The sequence below is a fragment of the Phascolarctos cinereus genome, unplaced genomic scaffold (assembly GCF_003287225.1).
Source record: "Phascolarctos cinereus isolate Bilbo 61053 unplaced genomic scaffold, phaCin_HiC Scaffold_4;HRSCAF=312, whole genome shotgun sequence".
In the NCBI taxonomy this organism is placed as follows: domain Eukaryota; kingdom Metazoa; phylum Chordata; class Mammalia; order Diprotodontia; family Phascolarctidae; genus Phascolarctos; species Phascolarctos cinereus.
This window is the reverse complement of record NW_027555847.1, coordinates 288,196,934-288,208,538: the sequence shown is the minus strand read 5'-3', so window position 1 is coordinate 288,208,538 and position 11,605 is coordinate 288,196,934.

The window sequence follows — 11,605 nt, the reverse complement described above, 5'->3', positions numbered from 1 at the left end:
TTCTGGGGCACAAAGGCACTGCTCCAGGGTTCTTGTGCTGGTAGCAAGGGGACTGGTTACTTGTTTGCTGAGTCAGAGCTTGCCACTGCTTGCTGGGATGCCTCCCTTCCTCCACTGGTACCTTTCAACCGCAGCAAGAGGACCTTTCCCATTAATCCCCTTACCCTCAGGGGCTAAAAGACTTCTGTATCTAATCTTTCTTTTGACTCTACTATTTCAGGATTTTTCCTGGGACAACATTCTCTGGGTTTTTCAAGGTCAGTAATGAGGGTGAGAGCAAATTACTGCTTACTCTGTCATCTTGGCTCCCAGAAGTCTCTCCTCCTACAAGCCTTTAATGTAGAAGCTACTAAATCTTGTGTAACCCTGACTGTGCCTCTACAGTACTTGAATTCTTTCTTTCTGGTTGCTTGTAACATTTTCTCCTTATACTGGGAGCTCTGGGATTTGGCAATAATATTCAAGGGAGTTTTCATTTTGGGATCTCTCTCAGAAGGTGACTGGTAGATTTTTTTCAATTTCTATTTTACTGTCTTGTTCCAGAATATCAGGGCAGTTTATAATTTCTTGAGAGATGATGTGCAAACTTTTTTTTTTTATCGTGGCTTTCAAGTGGTCCAATGTTTTTTTAAATTATCTCTCCTGTATTTATTTTCCAAATCAGTTGTTTTACCAATGAGATATTGAATAGCCTTTTTTTTCATTCTTTTGATTTTGTTTTATTGTTTCTTGATGTCTCATAAAGTCATCAGCTTCCACTTGCTCAATTCTAATTTTTAAGGATTTTTTTTCAGTGAGATTTTGTACCTCCTTTGCATTTGGCCAATTGTACTCTTTAAGGAATTCTCTTCGGTGAATTTTTGTACCTACTTTTTTCCATTTGTCTAATTCTACTTTTCAAGGCATCCTAATCTTCATTTGAATTGAGTGCATCTTTTACCATTTCATCTATTCTGTTTCTAAAGTGTTATTTTCTTCAATGTGCGTGTGTGTGTGTGTGTGTGTGTGTATGTGTGTGTGTGTGTGTGTGTGTGCCTCCTTTACCAAGCTAATTTACCCAGACTATTTCTTGACTTATAACTTTTTGCTAAAGTGAAGCTCTGCTTCCAGGGTGGGGTTGGTGGAGGGACACTGTCCAAAGCTTCAGGGGATTTGTGCAGCTGTTTTCAGAGATACTTCTAGGAACCTGTAAGTTTTCAGTTCTTAAAAATGGTGGTATGGTGTAAAGAAATGAGTGGCAAGTTCTTCTTGCCAGTGTTCTAATCTGTGAGTGACCACAAGAACTGTTTCCTGCCTTGGAACTATTACCAGTGTCTGCACTCCACTGTGACTACAAGCTCTGGTGTGCCACTGCTTTTCTCCCTGGTCTGCCACCTAGGACTGTGACCCAGATCTGCATATGGGCAAAGCAACAGAATCCTGCTCCCGGTGCCAATTGAGAGACCCCTGTAATTTCCTTCTGTCCATTTGTTTGACCTCTTAAGCATCCATTTGCTGAGAGCTCCAGAAGTAGCTCCTGTTGCAGCTAATTTAGTCACTCTCACAGCCTGCTCCTGGTATGCACTGGGGCCTGGTATGCATTGGCAGGACCTACACTGGACTGTGCTCCACTCTCATCCAAGTGTGACAGACCTTCCCTGCTGATCTTATAAGTTGTCTTTGGCTGGAAAATGGTTTCATCCCATACTTTTGTGGGTTCTGTCACTCCAATATTTGTTTTGAGAGATTATTAAAAATTGTTCACAGAGGTTCTGTGGAGAGCTCAGGTGCCTTTTCTCCACTATCTTGGCTCTACCTCCCTCCAAATTAGTTTTGTTTCCACTAATGACATTTTTAATATAAGACTATTCTTCTTGCTATTGTTGTATATATTTGTGAGACAATGTGTCCCAGTTGTAGAGGAATGTTTTGAAGCTATATTGATCTTAATATTCCATTTTAGTAAATAACTGAGCTAATTTTTGTCTATTGGTTCTCTGTTAAAGGTAAGTGCAACAGTGGGGGCTTTTAAAATATACTTTTGGAATGCATGCCCGAAGAGTTCTATATATGTATGTATGTATATGTATGTGCATATGCGTGTGTTGTGTGTGTGTGTGTATGTTATACCCCCTTTGTGACTTACTTCTCCAAATCAGCATCTCTAATGGAAAGTTGTGAGAAAACCATGCTGTCTACACTCTACATTCCAGTCATCATGCTGATCACACCCCCTTCCAATGCCACATACTAAAATATTCTGTTTTGCCCCTGGAACCATTCTTAGCTCTGATAGCCTTATCTTGCCCACAACCAGGCCTTTGGATCATTTCTTTGCCACCATTTCCAAAACATACCACAATTACTCTGGACATCAGCTTCACCCATATCAGAATCTTGGGCTTTTCCTTTGGAACCATCATGAATTCTGATAGGTGAATTTGTCCTTAACTTGCTTCAAACCTCCCAACTACTCTTTATATCTCATTTACTCCTTATTAGAATTTAAATTCTTTGATGGCAGAACCTGCTTTTGGTTGTACTTTTATCCTCAATGCCTAGCATTATTGTGTAGCACATAATAAACTCTTACTGAATACATTATCTGGGGAATATTATAACTCCAGCGTCAAGGAATATCCTTTGCTAGGGAAGTTCTATAGGCACTCCTAATTTGTATATTATTATATCAAATCCTAGGGCAAGTAGGTGGGGCAGTGAATAGAGTTCCAGTCTTGGAGTAACAAGGACCTGAGTTCAAATCTGGCCTTAGATATTTACTAGCTGTGTGACACTGGGTAAGTCATTGAACCATATTTACCTCAGTTTCCTCATCTGTAAAATGAACAGGAGAAGGAAGTGGCAAACCACTCCAGTGTCTTTGCCAAGAAAATCCTAAACAGAATCATAGTCAGAAATGACTGAAAATTGACAGAACAACAAATATTAAATCCTAGATTCACAGGTACATATAGCTATATATCTCTATGTGTGTGTTTATCTCTCTGTCTATCTCTCCATCTATCTATCTATCTATCTATCTATCTATCTATCTATCTATCTAATGTTATACATGGGGGATATGAGCAGGCTGCTGCACAAATTTTGTAAAGATTGCTTTTTAGCATTTGTAGAGAGAATACATTACTCTAAAAATCCCATTAGATGGAAAGTTATGTCATATTCTTGATTTCCAATTGACTTTGCATGTAACTTTGGGCAAAAATTTTATCTCCACACTTCAGTTTGCCCATCTGTAAAGCCACAATAACACCTGCCATCTCAAAAGAAGTTGTGAGGATTAATTACTTTGAAAAATGTCTGAGCTATTCATAATTCATAAAGTATTGCTACAGCCTTTTTCAGTGGATATTTCTTTCCCCCTCCACATATTTCTCTAACTTTCTTATATGTATAAAATAAGGCTAATAAAATAGTTATAAAAAGAAAGTTTATTGAAAATTGCATTTACAGAAATGCCTGTATAATGAATAAACCTAAATTAAAACCAATAACCATGCAGAAATATAAAATTTAAAAATTTTACTTACTTCTAGAAATTGGAGTGAGGCTTTAGAAACACCTAGAGTTGGGTAGATACTAACCATATAAATTTCAGCATGAACAACAATATACTTGATGTGTAAAGAATATTTAGAGGAATAAACTGCTAATAAAATGAAGTAATTAGGTATTTTCTAAAGATATAATATCCATAGAAGCCATTGAAAACACAGTCATGTCAGATGGGAAACTTTTATTAACCCAACAAATATCACTACACATAATACTTTTATGTTGAGTGATAAAATGATATATTTTTGATCATCACTAATTTTCAAATATTTAAATCAGTGTCATTATTATCCCTTACTCTTGCCATGTGACCAGTCTATTTTTCTTTTTAAATTATTGCACATTTGTTTGATGATATCCTTTATTCAGGGTCTTTACTCTTTATTGTGCATTTTTCTTGTTCTGAAGTCTGCTCATACTTACCATGCAAGTCTCCATTACCCTCTGAAGAATACTTGTTTTAAATTCTTTTAGGAATGTAGTGCTCCATGATGTGTAGCCCTATAATAATTCTGGTAGAATGTTGCTAATTTTAAAAAAAAGATGGTTTGTTTTCAAGAGAAATTTGGGATCATTAAAGGAGTGTTTGGTGTTCTGAAGGCCTCTTGATCCACTCCCCTGCTTAATTCTGGACTCAGATGATTATTAATTTTCTGTATCTATACAGAAAAATATTGAGAAATGAATTCTATAGGTTTTTATGTAAAAAAATCATAAATTTGACAATAGTCATTATTAATTGACTTCTTTTAATCACACTAATTTGAGTAGTGATAAATCTATCCAAGAGGCTCTGCTAAAAAGTTATTATGGTGCTAAGAATGTCTAAGACATTGGGCTGCTCATTACTGAAACTTTTAGACCACCAAGTACTTGTCAGATTTTCTTGAACTTTTCCTGTAACCACCCTAGATCCTTGGTGGAGACAGTCCCAAAATTTGTTTTCCTTCTATAGTCTCATCACTTCATTCTCATCACGAATCACAATCTTTTGGTCAGAGGCCATAGGGGAGGTGCCTGGCTGTGGTGTATCAGTTTCCATTCCCACTAACAATGAGAAGGCACTAAAATTAAGACAGCTTGGGAAAGACTTCTTTGTAGGGAGTGGAATTTTTGCTGGGACTTAAAGGAAACCAGAGAAGAAAGGAGGCAGAGAAGAGAATTTGGGAGAAAATAATGAATTCAATTTTGGAAATGTTTACTTTAAGATGTTTATCTTCATCCACTTTGAAGTATCTAATATGCAGTTGGAGATATGAGACTGGAGGCCAGCAGAGAAGTGGCTTTGAGAATCATCAGCATAGAAATGATAATTGAAACATTGGGAGGTTATGAAATCACTAAGAAATATGTCATAGGAGGAGAAGATAAGAAGACCCAAGACAGAGCCATGTGGGATACCCATGGATAAGAGGCATGACCTGGATGAGAGCCCAGGAAAGGATATTAAGAAAGAGCAGAAAAATAAATGGGTAGAGAAAGGCTAGAGAGAAAAGAATATGAAGGTTAAGTGGTGATCAACAGTGTCAAAGGTTACACAGAGGTCAAGAGGGGTGAGAATTGAGAAAAGACTATTGGATTTGGCAATAGTAGCTTTGTAGGGAACAGTTTGGTTGAATGATTGGGTAAGAAGCCATATTGTAGAGAGCAAAAAAGAAAATGAGAGGAGAGTAAAAAGAGTCACCTATTGTATGTAGTCTTTTCAAGCAGTTTATCCACAAAAATGAGGGGAACAAAACAAATACGCATTTATAAAGTGTCTATTATGTGCCAGGCATTGCACTTAGTGGTTTACAAATATTATTTCATTTGATCCTCACAACAATTCTGCCTTGTAGGTGCAGTTGTCATCCTCCTTCTACAGTTGAGGAAACTGATGTTGACAGAGTACAAATGACTTGGACCAGAGCACCATAGCTAGTAAGTGTCTGGAGCAAGATGTCAATTGAATCTTCCTTACTCCAGGTCCAATGCGTTATCCGGCCCAGTTCACCAAATGTCTGCTAAAAGAAAAGATAGTCATGGGATGAAAATTACTAGGTATGGAAGGTTCAAGTGAAGGATTTTTGAGGATAGGGGAGACATGAGCACGTTTGTAGGCACTAGGGAAGCAACTAATAGACAGGGAGAACTTGAAGAAAATGGGGATGATGGGGTGGACAATATGATTTAGGAGATAGAAGCAAACTTCTGCAGATAGAAGTACTTGCCTTAGCAATGAGAAAGTAATGGGAAAGGCCACATCTTCATGTGAGATATGGGTAAAGGAAATGATAGTAGGAGAAGGCATCTGGAAGGGTTTGAACATAAGAGACACATTGTGGATAATAATGGGATTCATCTCTTAAAGAAGTCAGGATGGGATGGGACCAAAATATATATGTAAGTATTAGCTTTGGAAAGGAGAAGGGCCCTCTCTTCACCTAAGCCTCAGAAAAGGAGGAGATGGTAAGAGAAGATATCTGAATGATGTGAGATGAAGAGAATGGAAGAAGAGGAATGAATGACAAATATGTTTAAACTTTTATTGAATCTCCTCCAAGTTCCTTGTTGTTGATATTCTCCTCACCCTTCAACCCTCTTGTGTAGGAAATCACCCTCTGGGGGTTAGTAATATGTTAAATAAGAACCTCCTACAATACTAGCAATGGTTTTCAACTTTCATCTTCATTTCCCATACTCATCCCTTACAACCCTGATCTCACTGAGAACTCCAGTTTCTGTGACTTTAATACCTTCAGTCTATTGGTCCTCATCTCTAACAGCATTAAATTTAATACCTCAGTGCATTAATTGCCACTTTGCCTCCAATGTATGATCCTTAAAAATGAAATGGTCATTGATATCTATCTGTATTTGCTGAATGCCTTTGAACATTCAGATTTGACCAAATTTCTTTTCATTTTTCTAATGTTGGCAATATGGTTTCTGAGAAACCATTAGTGAGAAGCAGGGGACATTGATATTTTTGCAATATTTTTATTTTTCTTATCAATATCTTTGATTTCTAACCATGAGGCTCCTTCATCATCTCATTACTATGCTCTCTATATTTGCTTAAAATACTATGGCCTTAGGAGCCCATAATCCTATATCTCAACACCCAGTCACCCAGAGTTCCCCTTTTTCTTTACCATCTTCCCTCCCACTTCTACTTGAAATTAACTACAAATCATTGTAAGCCAATCCTATTATAAATGCTAAACATCCTTGGCCAAGTTTAACTCAGGCCAGTTCAGTGATTCAGAAACAGGATCAGCATGCAGAAAAACTATCAAGCTATCACATTCAATAAAATGACTTTACCTATAATGACTTTAAAAGAAAATGATTACTAAACACAGAGTTTTCTTCCAACTCCACATTTTGTAGGGCAGGGATACTGGTTCAGAAAGATGTCCTTTCAAGGCAGGGAGAACCCTGCCATACCTCAGAAACACTGAATCCCCATGGGCATGGCTTTTTATACTATTAGGTTCCTTGGATCTACTAAATCTTAAGAACAGCCTCTGTCTCCTAGAAGAAAAGCCATCACAGTCTGTGTAAAATAAATGTTTTTTCCAACTACCTCGGGAAAGATAAACTAAGGATAAGTGCAATAAAACTTAGAGCTATGATGGAAGTAGATTTATTTTATGAGAAATAGACATGACTTGACTGTTAGGAAGTAGCATTTTTTTCTTTGCAATTTCATAATGTACAAGTATTTTTCCCTGAAGAACTCAGAGAGACTAATAAAAATTATCAGAAAGAATTTACACATATTGACTACCTGGAAGATATCAGAGGGAAAAAAAAACTAAACAAACTATGTCTTTCTTTTTCCTAGGTTTAAATGATAGTCAAAAGAACCAATATTAGAGAATGTTCATACTGTGATTTGATGACAAAATGATGCTATTTTATGCAAGCTTGTTAAGAAAAAGTGGGTGAGAGCAAGTATAAGTTGACAGAATGATATGCTTCTTACTAGCACTGCTGAAGTGGCACATTTGCAAATCTGCTTTGGTATTTGGCACAGTATCTCTCTCCAGCTCATGTACAAAGGAACAGAAAAGAAATAAAAGGAATAAAATTGCATGTACACAGTTGTGATCTTATCCTGATAACATTTGTATGAAAGCAGAAGTAATATGGGTTAACAAAGACTCCATAAAACAAAGAATTGTTTTTGCCCATTAAAAAGAAAAAATCATTTCCCTAACAATGAGAGTGAAGTGAGAACCTGAATGTTAGGCAGCATTGATGCATTAGATGAATGCCCTGTCAATCATAATTCAAGTGCCAGCAAGAAAAAAAAATGTTACTTTAGTAATTTGTCTTTACAAATAAACTCAAAATACTGTCTTGGTATATTCAAATTCATGTTTCTCATTCCACTTTACCCCATGGAACTTCTGAATTTTTTTTTAATTTAGAAAAAAAAAACTGATGTAAGTGAATCCAACCAACAAATTCATGTGATTTTCATGTACACATACACATACACACATATACACACATACACATATACAAACATACATATGTATATATATATATATATACACACACACACACACACACACACACACACACACACACACACGATGAAATACAATTTTTAAAAAATCTTTAAGAAAGAAAATGAGACAAAATTTTGTATATAAAATACCTAAAAGTTGAGTTAGGGAATGTGTATCTTAAAAAAAGCAGCTATAAAAAAAATGCAAACAGAAGTAGTATAAAATTTGTCAGCTTTAAAAGCAACCTCACCCTAATTGAGAAGACATGGAATCCTGAATTCTAGGCGGAGTCACAAAGCTTATGGCGTACTGTAACTTGGGGGACTACCTTTGTTACAAAGTCAACAAGTATCAGAGGACAAAAGATCTGTTAGATCTTTTGATTTTGTTCTAGCTATCATAGTTCTCTAAAGTAATAATAAATATCCTGAGCAACCCCTCCATACGCGCACAGGACATTTTGGCATATTTTTAAGTGACCTCTTTTAAATTAGTGCTTTTGAAACTATTCCATTTTGATTTTTAAAATAAATAAATAAACAAATAAATGCAATTAAACTAAAGCTAGGTGAGTCAGTATAGCATAGTGGAAATAACAAGTCCTAAGTTCAAGTCTCAGATCATTGTGACCTTGCAATCTGACTCTTTAAGGTCTCAGTTTCCTCATTTATAAAACCGTGTTGGAGTACATGTTCTTTCCTACTCCTAGTATTCTGTGATTTTATTATCCTGAAAAATTACCCTAACTTGAGGAAGAAGAAGCACACCTAAACATCCCTATAGTTGCAATCACCCTCAATATTCCATTTTCTTGGAACAAGGGTTGGAACAAATTCTTTCTATTTTAAAGACAATATATTAAGTTTAATATTCATTTTACTTTCTCCCTTATGTAGGCTAGCAGACTTGGAGGTCCTTTAGCAAGCATACAAGAAATTACAGAAATGGCAAAAGAGAAAGTATTGAATATAAAAAGCATACTGATAGCATTTCTTACAGGACTAGGATTTGCTATAAAAAAGTATTTGATTGTTGTTTCTGAGTCATTCCACACTGCTTTGAGACAGCCTGTCATCTTAAAAACGATTGCCAGCTTGTGCTCTTACAAAGATGTTGCAGCTCATATAGCTGTTAACTATCCAATGGTTACTCAAAGACCCCTAAAAGTAAACCATAACCCCTAAACCATAACTTCCAAGTGTGGCTAATCTATTCTATCCAGCAATACATCTAATGAAAACAGGAGAAATTATTATATCATTTTCAGTGAATTCAGTGAATTGATGAGAACGTCCCAGATATTTCCAATGATAAATCTATTTTTAAAAATTCTTAACCTAATTCAGAGTGCTAGTAATAGATTTGCCAGTTCCTAATTGGAGGCATGAGAAGGAGAACTTGACTGGAATTCAAGAGATGCAGGTATTTTTACTTCTTCTAAATTCAGCAGAATTTAAGCCAGCCTGTAGACTGAAGCACAGTGAAAGATAAACAATTTATCAATAAAATACGAGATATTTCATTTAAGTAACCAGAAAGAATGATGATTTGGGCCAACAGAATTGAATACAACACTTGGAAGATGTGTTTGGCTTTGTAGACAAACTGAATCCTTTTTTTTCTGGCTAAAGTATAACACCAAAGGAATTGGCTTTTACTGTTGACAAATATGCAGAATGGATGAATGACTAAAAAGCATTTATTAGGTGCATACTATTTGTAAAGCATTGTTAAAAAAAATATCAAAGTGAGACATCACCTTTTCTCAAGCAGTTAATATTCTACTTGAAGGAACGAACACATACATAAATGTGCAGTTTACAGATAGATGATAAAACTTGGAGGTCCTTAGGATTCAGAAGCAGGGCAGATGGTAAGACTCAGTGATCTGGCTGGTGCAACAGCAGAATAGATAGCAATGTCTTGGGGTCTGGCGGGCATAGTGGTAGAGCAGATGGCAGGGCCCAGTGGTCCTTAGGGCATAACATCAGGGCAGATGGTAAGACCCAGTGGTTTGGATAGCATGTAATCCATTCTGGCTGGAGTATAAAGGGAAGATAAGGTTGAATTACAAACATATTTTAGTGAGATTTTGATTGCTACAACTATATGTATTTTTGACACAGACTTATTTGATGTCACCAAGGCCCTTAATGGCAAGAACTTTCTTTCCTAGCTCTTAGGTATCTGTGTCTACTGAGAAGGCAGAGGCCATAGTACCAGAAGAGGAAACTGCCAGGGCTTATGAGAAGAACCTCAGTTGAGGTTGTTTCTCTAGGCAATGGTGATAGAATTTAGTTGAATGAAGGGCTGATGGCTTGGTGGGTGTTATTACTTATGGGTGCTGGGTCACAGGCATTAACCTCCACCAAGGCCTTAACTGCCTTGATCATGTTGCCTTCTGTCTTTCTACTGGGGTGTTTTGCTGACAAACCAGGTGGTGTTCTCTGGTCAATACTCTGGGCCCAGCATTGAGGCAGGGCTGTCACAGATGCATCTCTATTTTAATCTTAAGTGTTCACATCATGCAGAAGAAAAGAAGAAACTTTCAAATGGAATTCTTCTCACCAAGACAGGGCTAACTAAGTGAAGAAGTCTGATTTTTTCCTCCTTAAGTTATGTGTTGTCCTGGTTCAAATTTCTTTGAAAATAAATTACAGGGAATCTTAAAACTATGTAACAGTTGTAAACTTAAAGTAAGATATTTGTCATACCAGAAAGCTTTGATCTTTGGTTTAGTTATGGGGATGGAAAGGACAGACTTAATCTTTGCTCCTGGTATTTCCAGTTTGGCTTTTGGTAGCTGAGTGTGGTGGCTTTGATTAAAGAGTTGTGACCCTGCCCTTATTAGAGCAAGTACTAGAGAATTGTACTAGCTAACTGAAGGCCCAGAAAGTCAGAAACCTCACTTCCAATAGGAAGCTGGTTCAGAGGAGAAATGTGCCACGTGGTGGTTCCATGTAAAATAAAGGAAAGAACTTCAAAAATGATCATACAGTCATCATACATTCAGGGTCAGAGGTCTGAGTTACCCTTCTGCATGAATTCTCCAGTTCCTAATATTTGGGGTCCAAATGCTTCCTCATGGGATCTCTATGCATGTATGCTCACCTCAGGGATATTCTTAGTATGTAAATTCAATACATCCCTTTTCTACAAGTTAACTGGGCCTTCTGATCAACTAGAGAGAAATTTAGACTTATCCATAGAGATTCCTAAGACAGTGGTTTGAGTAGATACAGACCCAAGCAGACCCTTTAACATGGAGTAGCTGTTCTGGAAATGCTACATATGTGAAAGTTGTAGCATAACTTCTATACCTTAAGAAGATCCAAATATTGGCCTAAAATGTTGGACTTTTTAACTGTACAAACCCATGCAATAAGTATTTATTGTGTACCAGAACACTTGGTACTATGCTAAGTGCTAGGAGAAGTAAAAGAAAGAGTTATTTTCTACCCTCACAGTGTTTCCATTTCAATAGGAGCAGATAGCACATATAGATAAATGGTGAAAATGGCAAAAGAGGAAGGTGTTTTGGACTGGAG